Below are 12,133 nucleotides of genomic sequence, written 5' to 3'. Positions count from 1 at the left end.
AGTCAGCTTAGTAGTTTATAAGTGAAAGGTAGCTGTAGAATGCTCCAAATATTTCTCATCCTTTGAAAATGTAACTATGACAGAAAGGAGTGGCAGTTTATAGAGAAAGGTGGGGACAAATGACAGGGTTCTCTTGGAAACCTTCTGTCTTCAATCATATGTGGCATGGAACTCCACAGGGATGGAAGCTGAAGAGTCCCTGAGACTCTTCTTCAACTCTGTCCCCATTTCATCATCTGTCCAATCTTGAAGAAACTACTCATATCCCTAAGCCTCGGTGCCCTTGTCTGTGGACTGAGGTGGACTGTTCTCTCCTCGTGACGTTATTATGGGGATCAAATGACATAGTGTACAGGAAACAGTGAGCAAGTGCCAGGACCATGAATGGTGGTGAAGTGAAAGAGACAGGCTTGGGGACATAGTCTCATGGCAGGACAGGTGACTGTGGTGACAGCAGCCAGCAGTGTAAGACTAGGCCGATCAACTCTCCACTGCTCCGTCTTGTTCTCCCACTCCTGCTGAACCCCTTCTCCTAAGCCTTCTTGTTCACTTCCTTTTGTGTGACCCACATGACCTTATTAGGATTATCGGCATGAGCATGGAGATTATTTCCTGGATTATGGCCAGCTTGCCACTGTCTACACCACTGAAGATGATGCTCTCCCCACTGAGCAACCATTACTAATAGCTCTTCAGGGAGCAGTGAGCCCTTGTGAGCTCTGCCCCTATCTCTGACGGACTGTTGATGGTGACTGGCTTTTTGTAGTGTAGGTTCTGGGGATTGAACTCACATCCTCAAGCTTGTAAGGCAAGTATTTTACTGACAAAGCCGTCTCCCAGCCCCCAATTTTATATTTTCAAAGAAATCCTTGCAGAGTTCGCATGAAACTACAAGTTAAAAAAAGAAAGCATCGGCTGACCTTACCCAAGTCTCCACTGCCAGGTTTAACGCTCCACGCTGTTGGAACTGCTTGGGCCTGTGGAAGTTTAGGCTTGTATATTTTAAACAAGAGATGTGTATTAGGGTTCTCTAAAGAAACAAAACTGATAAAATATATACACATGTATATATACATACACACATATATGTATATACATAATATACATATATATGTTATATATATACATAATTATAATGACTTAAAGGCTGTGGTATAGCATGTGTAACAGTGGCTGTCTTCTGGCAGGAAGGCCAGGGATACGATAGTTGTTCGGTCCCCAAGGCTGGCTGTCTCAGCAGTCCTAATCTGCTGCTGGAGTCCTGGTCTACAGTCTACGTTGGCATCCAGATGAATTAGGTTCTAGCAGCAGTGAAGGAATGCCTACCTGGCTCCAGGATGAGAAATTGCCACTGAGAGTAAGGACGAGCACACACAAAGCAAAAGCTCCCTTTTTCCATCTTCTTTTGTGTGGGCTGCCACCAGAAGGTGTGACCAGGTGGGTGTTCCCACCTCAAATGATCTGATCAAGAAGGCCCCCCCACAGAGGTGTCTAGCTGCTTGGGCTTTAGTTGATTCCAGATGTGCTCAGGTTGACAACCACAATGACAGGTTAGAATTGTGAAGGAGATCCATTACCCAAACAGAGACAATACGTTATTCTGAATGAATGGAGGGCACGGACAACAAAGCTGAGATATTTTCTCTTATATAATTACTAGATTTTTTTTTTTACTATTTATTATTATTATTTTATTATTATTTTATTATGTGCATGTGTGGGAGTACGTGCATAGGAGTGTAGGTGGCCTCAGGGCCACAGGTGTCAACCCCTCCCCCGGATCTTAGTTACAGAGGGTTATGAGCCACCCAATGTGGGTGCTTGGGTGAAATAGGGTCCTTCCCAAGAGCAGTGTTTGTCCACTATTAACCACTCAACTGTCTCTTCAGCTCCGAATTTTCTTCTGGTGATTTCAGTCAGGGCTTCTCATGCTGCCTGTGAGGGAGGACTCCTAGAGGAGCCAGCTGGGACCTGGATGTTCATCCCTCAATCAACCCAGGACAGCCAGAAAGGCCTGGCTTTCTCAAGTCCTCAGTGCCGACCTCTACTTTCCCCAGCACTACACAAACAGCCTTTTTTCCTCTGTAGAAAGGCAGGAAGTGGGGCTGTGGATGCTGGGAGAGACTGATTGCTTCCTGCTCCCACGGTGGGGATGAGAGTTAGTAGAAATTCTCATAGGCAATTTCCTGATTGACTTTGACCTTGGCAATGAAGATACACAGCAGATAAACTAACAGCAAAGCAGGATCCTGCCCTACCTGAAGCTCAGACCCTAAAAATGTTCTCAAGCTTTAGTAGTAGAAGTTTTCAACAAAGCGCCCAGGCTGAGGATGTGACGCTGTGGGTAGGGGGCTAACAGAGAGAATGTGGTTGGCCTTGTGCTTAGCATGCCCAGGCCCAGGGCTTAGTCTCAGCACCCAAAAGCAGAAACAAAGACAAAGACAATCCATTCAAACTTGTGCCTGCACTCTATTCTGTGTAAGCTGCAGATGGAGGCTTCTTGGTTATGTTGATTATTCCTTGAGTTATGGACAATACCCAAGGGAACTTTGAATTTTTGTTTTGTTCTGTTTTAGTTTGAGACAGGATTTCTCTGTAGCTCTGGCTGTCCTGGTACCCATTCTGTAGACCAGGCTGGCCTTGAACTCACAGACATCCACCTCTGTTTCCCAAGTGCTGGAATTTAAAAGTGTGCACTACTACAGCTCAGCCCCAAATGAACTGTCAATTACATGTGAAGCTATAATTTTCTTTGAATATGGAGTTATTTAAAATGTCCCCATTTCTAGAAGCTAACCACAGTTCTGCTCAGGATTGGGGTGGGGTGCACCTCTGCAGAGGTAGAGCAGGCTCTGATTCAGGACTAGTAAACAGAGCATGCCTCAGCTCCTCACCCTGACTCCTCTGAGTCTTACACAGGCTGGAGATTTGTCAAGGATGAGGAAAGCTGAAAGCTGATGGAAACAGAAAGGAGCCCTGAGCGGGGCAATGGCCGGGCTGAACCTCCTTTGGTCTTACCTTTCCCAAGGTCCACAGGCCCTCCTTCAGTCAGTGCCACATGCTTTGTGCATTTGGATGTTTTGCCAGCTTCTCTTAAGGCTATGTGAGAACACTCTTCCGAGTTTTCCCATCCTGCCTGCTGGCCTGAAGTGACCCCTGAATCCAACCTTGTCATAAGATGACTCTTATCTTTATTGTAGATTTAAATGTTTTCCTGTTTTAGAATCTTTCCTAGCCTGTGCTTTTTAAATGTTATCTCTCTGGTCTACCACCTGACAGAATCCCTCAGTCCATTCTACCTGGTTTTAGTCTACTATGCTATCCAGGTACACAACGAGCTTTTAAGAAACCAGTGTGAAGTAATTCAACTGGATATAACATCTCTTTAAGAAAAAAAATCATACCATGATTTTTATGCAAATGATAGGACATGGTTTGTACTTTTAGTGTAAGAATAATATTCATTCTAACTTTTTTAAAATAAAATTTCTATCAATCCTTTGGGGATTTCATACATACATATAATGTAGTTCAATCATATTTAGCCCCAGTTCTTCCCAGATCCAGCTCCTGCCACCATTCAAGTTAGTGTCCTTTAAAAAAATATTCGCCCCACACACACATGCACACAAGTGCATACACATATGCACATACATGCATACACACACATGCAGATACACATACACTCACACATATATGCACACATACATGCACACATATACATACACACACACTCCCATAAATATAAAATTCTCTGAGTCTAATTTGTGCTGTCTATAAACTTATAGGTGTTGTGTGTAGTTCTTAGTTACTCCACTTTAAGCTCCTGGCGGGCTGTGATACCAACCACCCTCCCAGGGTCTCTCTGGATCCATGGATGAAAGACACACACACACACACACACACACAAGCTTATTTTTAAATGCCTTGGTTACCTCAAAAGCTGGGCACTCCTTAACCTTCCCCTGCTACCCCAGGCCCAATCGGGGAAGTGGCCAGTGGCCATGGTTGGGTGGCTTTCTCTCCTGCCGCTCCTGTGTCATCCCCTTCTTATTCCCCAGTCCAGCTGAATCTCCCTGCATTCTACCCACACAACTCTAAGTGTTCTGCCCTGTGCCCAACCATTGGCTGCTGGCATCTTTATTGATAGATCAAAAACCAATTGGGGACAAGGACCATCAGCATCTAGACATGCAGATTCAAATTATTAGCACCAATCTTCAACAGTGTGGGGCCATCCAATGGAACATGGTTGACCTACCAGGGGCCACATCCTTAAAGAAAACTAACTTTCCCTTCCCCAGAAGCTGGCAACTGTCAGTGGTGCCTTCTCTAAGAGTGAGAGCTCCTAATCACCTCCCCCATGAGTTGACTTACCAAGGACAAGCTTAATGTATAAAAACAGCCTTTAACCTCATCAGAATCTTTGTAAACTAATGAGGAATAAGACAATGATCAGGTTAGTATGCTATGTGAATATCACTGTTAAAATACAATTTTTAAGACTTTGAATAATCCATCACACATGCCTACCCATAATCCATCACACATGCTTACCCTCTGTTTTGTGCTGAGATTTGATATCCTTTTATTATCAGTTTCTCTGTGAACACAATCAAATCTTCCTTTTGCATAATTTTATCACGATGGAGAGTGCTAGTCTTAAACAAGTAATTAGCTTGGGAAATAGGAACAGTGTTCCCTGTCATTTCATACACTGTCACCCATCCCTAGGGGCAGAGTATTGGTCAGTCCTTGCCTCTTACTCAGAGTGGTTGCTCCCCATACCACACCCTGCCTTTATTGCTTTCTCCTTCAACAAAAATGTTCACTTGAATTTCATATTTTATTTCCTCCTGGCATTCTTTTGTTGTGATCATCCTCAGAGTCTGGGTTTGGCTGTGAAAGCAAACATATTGGAGTTTTCAAACAGACCCTCAATAAGGAAGAATTAGGCTGTCAGTTCCAGCCGTTTGCACAATGGTTTTATTGGTGCTTCTGAGTATATGCTACGCCTGCCTCATAAATTTAAGGTGTTTACTGGTTAGGCATGACAGAAGCACAGCTCTGATGTCCCTTGGCTTAGCTTGTCTCTGCAGCTTGCCATAGAGGCTGGCAGCACCATGACTGATAGGCTGTGCCTACTAATAAACTCTTTGCAAGTGAAATTAAGCCTGACTGACCAGAAGTCACATTAATCTAGAAAAGGCAGAAAATGGTTTTCTTCACATGTGACTCTAACAGGGTCAGTACATTTCCAGGTCCTGCAATGTGGGCGTTTTTAAGTGGGTGACTATCATCTATATGTGAGGGGCACAGACAGCAGGGTGTTTTTGCTTGTCTAGGCCTAGTTAGCAGAGAGGCAGGTGTTAAGGTTTCTATGTGTGTCCCACAAGCTCACGTGCTTGACCACTTGGTCCACAGATCATGGTAATGTCTTAGATAACTGTGGAACCTTAACATGGTTGCTACCGGCCAAACTAAGCTGCAGGTGGCTTTAATGATATTTGCTTCTGGTTTCTGTCTGAGCTCTTTTGTTCTTTTATTTTCCCCATTAATTAATTTATTTATTCACTTTCCATCTCTATCATTGAACTCCCTCCTCCTGGTCACCTCCTCTCTTTCTCCCCTGAGAAGGTAAAGGACTCCCTGGATATCCCCCAACCCTGATGCATCACGTCTCTGTGGGGCTAGGTGCTTCCTCGCCCACCGATGCCAGACAAGGCAGCTGAGTTAGGGGAACAGGATCCGCAGGCAGGCAACAGACTTAGGGACAGTCCCCATTACAGTTGTTGGGGGACCCACATGAAGACTGAGGTGCACAAAGGCTACATGTGTGTGAGGGTGGGGGACTAGGTTCAGCCCATGTATGTTCTTTGGTTGGTGGTTCAGTCTCTGAGAGCCCAGAAGGGTCCATGTTAATTGACTCCGTTGGTTCCTGTAGAGTTCCCTTCTCCTCCAGGGCCCTCAACTTTTCCCATAATCCTTCCATAAGAGTCCCAAGCTCTATCCAACGTTTGGCTGTAAGTTTGCATCTGTTTCAGTCAGCTGCTGGGTGGAGTCTCACACTTATGCTAGGCTCCTATCTGTAAGCATAACAGAGTATCATTAATAGTGTCAGGGATTGGTGCTTGCCCATGGGGTAGGTCTGAAGTTGGGCTGGTTATTGGTTGGCCATTCCCTCAGTCTCTTAAGCTGAATATTTCTAATCAGCCTCCAGGATGTAACCAGTCACAAGCTCCACTGCCATGGACTGCACCACTCCACCAGGATGGACTGTCCCTTTGAACCATAAGCCAAAATAAAATAAAATAAAATAATCCTGAAGTTTCCTCTGTGGAGTGTTTTGTCACCACTGTGAAGAACACGACTAATACTGTATCTTTATTGATACTGCCTCAGCTGTCCCCAGCTCAGGTATAAAGACTGAGAGAAACACAGAAGCTTGTTTGACCTACTTACAACACTTGAAAACACTTTAATTTTTTTTTTTCATTTATTCTAGTGCTGTTCTCTGTCTAATGGCATTTACTGTGATGTGAAGACTAGAGATATCAAGGGGAGTTAAGCAGAATGAACCACTCTTATCAGCATCGGGAAGGAGCAGGAAACATTTTTGGTGGTCTCTGGTGTGAAAGGGAGGGATGAGGAGGGTCAGAATGGGGAGGAATTCCAGGATACATTTTTAGCATAATCAGCCATTCAAATACCAAAAACAGCCTGGCCATAGATACAACAAGGGTGGAGGTGGGAAGGGTAGATTGGATCATCCTCCCCTGGGACTACAGCTGCATAAACTCGTCACAAGTGTTCATTTCTTCATGACTCTGCTACTTGGAGTAGAATCACAGACGTTCAAAGAAAAATATTAATGAACCGTCTATGAATTTATATCCCAAGTCCCAGATTCTTGCTGCTTCCTTGCCCCATGTAGGATTATTTTTATAGAACTGTCCCTTCTAAGCCCGGAAGCAGTATGCCAAATAGATTTTAAAAATTATGAACTATTTTTGGACTCCGTGGGGCCTGGAACCATTTACTAAATGCATTTGTGACCCCCAGAGGAAGTCTAAAATTGGGGACTTGAGCCTCTGGTCCTCCAGCTGCTGGTAAGAGACTGGTGGCATTGGGTGGCTGAAACTGATCTGTTTGCTGCCCTGGTCTAGGAAGCTCTGTGCTGTGTCTGCTGTCACAGCGATTACTGTTAAATGATAGTTTATGGTTTAAAATAAGAATATTTCATGTCTTAAGTTGAACAGACATTTATTAAGATCAGAATTCCAAGCAACTACATGTGGTAGGGCTATGGCAGCCCTGAGATACTATTGAGGTCACAGAGCACCCCACTCTTCTCTAGCACTAGCCCCTAATATGGCTGTAGTCAACTGTGATGCAGCAGTTAGGTAGCCATGTCTGTAAAGACTTTGTCCAAAGCTCTTGACTTCTGACACTCACACAATTTCTTCACTAGGTCAGTCCTGTAGTATAGGCTGGGGGTAGTGACCATCTCGTGTGAGGCCTGTCCAATAACTCATGGGACCTTTAAGTGGGCAAGGTAAGTGTACTTCCAACTGCTGGCTATGTATAAGGGGCGCTAGTGGGATTAGCTGGACTAGTGGTTGCCAGAAAGATACCATAAAAACTTAGCTATTTTCTCTAACATGGTATCAGAGTCAGAATAGTCACTCTCTCATTTTTACAGCCTCTTTTTCCTTAGATTTTTTTTTTTCCTAAGACAGTTTTTTACCATATGATTCTGGCTGACTGAGAATTCACTAGTGGTCCAAGCTGTTCTGAACTCAGAGATGTACCTGCCTCTGCCTCCTGAGTGCTGGTTAAAGGCTTGAGCCATCAAGCACAGGTTGTTAAGTGTTTTACAACCAGCCTCATTGTTGCCGCCATCTTATCTGAGGGTTCTCTGCTGGCAACTTCAGTTACCCATGCCTAACAAAAGGGATATAGTGTGAGGAAAATCCTAACAACAAACAGTTCAATGACCTTTATTGCAATACAATAATGGTTTTATTTTCTTATATGTTATTGTTAATCTCTTGTGTCCAAGTTATAAATTAAACTTTATCATTGATATATATATATAAGAAAAACAGCATGGTTATATAGAGACTTGGCATCCACACAAGATATTAAAATATATACCATGCAGACAGCAGAGTATTACCAAAATGATGCAGTCTTTGGTGATGAGCTTAGCCAAAAGCGATGTTTCTCTATTTTAAGAGAGGGGAAGAATATCATTAGATGATGCCCTATCTAGATCTTTTTTTTAATCAATAATGCATGTTTTATAGACATTGATACAAAAGAAATAAAACTTTGAAAACAGCCCAAGGCCAATCCTTTGCTAGCCCCAAATCATATGAACAAGGTCTCCGATGTCTTAGAAACTGTAACCCCTGAGCTCACACAGAGCAAAGCTGGGTCTCATCTAATGCTGTGGGGGACACAAAAGAAGAACTGTTTATCAAGCCTAAAGCTCGACAGCATTTTCTGTGCCAGTTCAGTTTATCCAGGGAAAGAGTGTGGGTGGATGACCATCACCCAGGAAGTACTGACCATTCTCCTGGGGCTTCACTCAAAGAAGCGGCTTTGTACAATTATCCAAATGACTTCAACAAGGCACTTAAATTTTCTTTCTCTATCATTTACAAGTATGTGCCTGTGTGGATTTATAGGTACCACCTGTGTTCAGGAGGCCAAGGAGGCCAAAAGAAGGCATCAGATTCCCTAGAACTGGAGTTACAGAGAGTTGTGAGCTGCCATTTGGGTGCTGGGAACTGAACCTGAGTCCTCTTTTAACAGCAAGCTCTTGTAACTGCTGAGCCATCTCACCAACCTCTTCAGCAAGCTATGAGTCCTACACCCATACCACGGGCTACAGGAGAGAATATTCCTTGGTTCAGAAAAATATAGTGTAAGAATATTGCACAGCCCCCAAGCCTCCCTCTTTCGTATCTAACTCCTCCCTTGAGACATTAACGTTCAGTTTCCTAATCTGCCTGAGTGCTCTCCTGTCTCAGTCCACTGGTTTTGCTGGAGGGAAGTTCTGAAGCAACGTGGGTGCCTCAGGTTCCTGCTGAGTCATTCCCCCTGCCCCAGGAAGAATCATAGACAACCTAGAGATGAATTTGTGGATTTGAACTGTCAGATGCAGGCTTCTAAAACAAGTCATGGTACAGGTCACATCTCTCCATTTATCCATTGTGTTTATGATTTTCTTCCTGATGTTTTTCTAGTTGTGTTTGTGTAATTGAAACAGAAGAGCCGAAGCAATGTTTAGTGGAGACGGTTAGGCTCCCCACAGGAGGCAGACGTTTTTAATCACCCTGCTCTCTTATGGGGACTGCCGAGGGTTCTGTGTTCTTCACTGCAGCGAACTAGACTTTGGCCGCTAGCACCTTGTAAATTCCATTTTAGGAGACCTCAGTACAGCTTAGATTGAGACTTCTCCTCCAAAGTTAGCCAGGCTGTCTAGGGTAAGTTATGGGCTTTTCCCTGGAAAATCTAATTCTGGGAGAGGAGGAATGAAGCTACGGAGTTTTCGAAACCTTTTGGGGAATCACAGAAGAGCAAGGATTTCGCCTTCCTTCCACAGATGCAGAAAGGGAGGATGGGATGTTGCAGCCTCTGAGAGAGCATCCATGAGCCGCCAGTGCCTTTAGTGGAAGTGTGGTGGGGTTTTTGTTTGTTTGTTGTGAATTGTGATTTCATTTCTTTTTCGGTGGAAAGTTGGCTTCTCAGCTTTTTGGGTCTGGTTCTCTGTTGATAATTTGCTAACTTCTTGTGTATTTGTTGTTTTCCATCTATGACCAAAATCTACACTTCTTTTTTCTTTTCCTTTTTTCTTCCCCCTAGAAGATTGGGTGTGGCACAAAATAAGTTTAAAAAATTTCTACACTGCCGTTCATGGAGTAAACTATTAAAATCGGACACCAGTGTTTAAAGGATCACCTGAGGAATGTGTCTGCCTAAAGAAGGGAGGAACTGAGGCAAAAGTCCTTAAGAAATCAGCAGGTCTGGAGTGGAGAGACTGCGGGGAGGAGACCACAGATTTTCACAGCTGAGGGCAAGCAGAGGGAGCACAGACAATATTCTGATGGTAGTGTGGAGCCCTGTAGGATTTTGAAGAGGCAGGCATATAGCACACAGAGCATTTCAAATTTGAGACCAGTTTCTGCTCCTACGCCCTGTCTCAAAACCCAAAGCAAACAAGTGACCTAGCAGAGGTGGGAGACGGCACAGCTTGTGTTTGAAATGAGGGTGAAAAGTGGGGCTCAGGCAAGGAAAGGCCTCAGACATCAGGAAGGACCCGCTGCTGTCTCACTGGGATGGTAATGAAGATGGTGGCAGGATGGATTTGAGATTCTGGTTAGAGAACCAATGTCCCATGCCAAAGGCATGAAAGCAAAAGGAATCACAGGCAATCCTTGTGTCTTGAAGTGAGCCACTGGAGGTGAGGGGGACTCCTTTACGGAGATGGAGCAGACTCAGATGTGACAAAGATGACAGAAATCGGACAGGACACAAGAGTGTCAGTCCTCGTTCATCCTGAGATTTCAGGGTGCAGCTTTGAACTGGGCTTGAAGGACCTCTGCAAAAGGAATGGGCTTGGCCTCTGTGTTTTCCTACTACCTGCCAGCTCTGACTTCTCCTTCTCCTTTGTTGGTTCTGTCCCATTGTCTAAGGTCCAGTGTCAGCATCTTTAGACATGTTGGCTTTGGAGATGGAACGAGTCTTCAGCTGTAAACTCTGTATACTGACATAGACTCCTCCTAACACCAGACCTCTAGGTTCTCAGCTAGCTGCTTGTCTTCTGCAGCTGCATAAATAATAGACATCTTGGGATTACCACATGCACAGTTGAATGCTGATGTCCATGACACCAAAGCCCTGTTTCTGCATTTTTTTCAATGTCTGTGTCAATCCTTGGAGCTACTGAGGCCAAACAGTTGGCATCATGCTGAACTGTTCTGTGTTTTGTTTTGTTTTGTTTTGTTTCTTCACCTTACAGCCCAGGTACTCTACCATCAAGCTGTGCCTGGAATCCAGCCACATGTCCCTTCCATGGCTGTGACTGTTACCGCCTGTGCCTGGATCACTGCAGGGTCTCCCTCGATGTCTCCCTTAGTTTCCCCTCTTGGCTTATCTCAGCACAGCAGCCGTAACAGTGCTGATGGAAACAAGCCACTCCTCACTTCTGAAGCTCACAGCCAACTCCTTGTAGTTGAAGACCCCCAAACTCGGGAGACCCTTACTCAAGTCTCAGGAAATCACGGCCACCCAAAAATCACAAGACACGGTACCTGGATGTAATCAGCAGAGGTTTATTGGGAAGAGTTGGCTAGCCAATGGTCAAACTTCTCGTCCACGCAGGAACAAAATTTGACAAAAGGCCAGCAAGCTGAGGGGCTTCTTTTTTTAATAGCACAGGGTGGGGAAAGGGAGGAATTTTCGGGCGGTTATACATGATTGTTGCATTTTCGTGTGGTTACACATGATTGGTTGTTTTACAAATTTTGAACATCAGCAGGCTGTATCACTGGGAAGACCTCAAGTGTGTGTGTGGGGGGGGGGGGGTGCAAACCAAGAACAGTGGAAAGTTAGCTAGTTCTTGGAACCACCCAGATGACTTGCATCTTTCTCTGTGGTCAGGAATGTGTCTTCTTGCTTTGGGACTTCCCCACCCTGAGGCTTGAGGAATGTTGCTCTTCCCTGAATGTATCCCAGGGCAGTGAAGGCCTGAAATCTTACATCCAGTTCCACTTTCTGGAACCTGCACTCTTTTTGCTCAGGTCTAAGGGCAAAGAAAAAGCCTGCATATATTTCACAAAATGGTCTTTATAAATTTTCACTCTACATAGTCTCCTCTGGGACCCATGGATGATCTGATCCCTTGTGGCCCCACTGGCCCCATTTCTCACCTACTCATGCCCTCCACTCTGCCACATTCTGGGTCATGCCAAGTATGCCCCTAGTTCAGAACAACTTAGCTAACTGGTCTCATCCACCCACACAACTCTGGACCATGGTACTTTCTCAGTGAGGCTGTCTCTGGCTTCTTACTCAAAATTCTAACTCTCCTGGCCCTCTCCACCCTTCCCTCTTTACCTTCTCC

At 44.6% G+C, this 12,133-nt stretch overlaps 1 protein-coding gene across 4 annotated transcripts in view; it reads left to right on the top strand.

The window, feature by feature from the left end:
- The window catches only part of Ncald (neurocalcin delta), a 408,926-nt gene that overhangs the window by 359,313 nt on the left and 37,480 nt on the right, over positions 1 to 12,133 (top strand). The gene's annotated exons all lie outside the window — the stretch shown is intronic.

Source organism: Arvicanthis niloticus, chromosome 13, assembly GCF_011762505.2.
Source record: "Arvicanthis niloticus isolate mArvNil1 chromosome 13, mArvNil1.pat.X, whole genome shotgun sequence".
NCBI classification, from domain to species: domain Eukaryota; kingdom Metazoa; phylum Chordata; class Mammalia; order Rodentia; family Muridae; genus Arvicanthis; species Arvicanthis niloticus.
The sequence above is the reverse complement of the archived record's forward strand: the minus strand, read 5'-3'. Positions and strand labels throughout refer to the sequence as shown.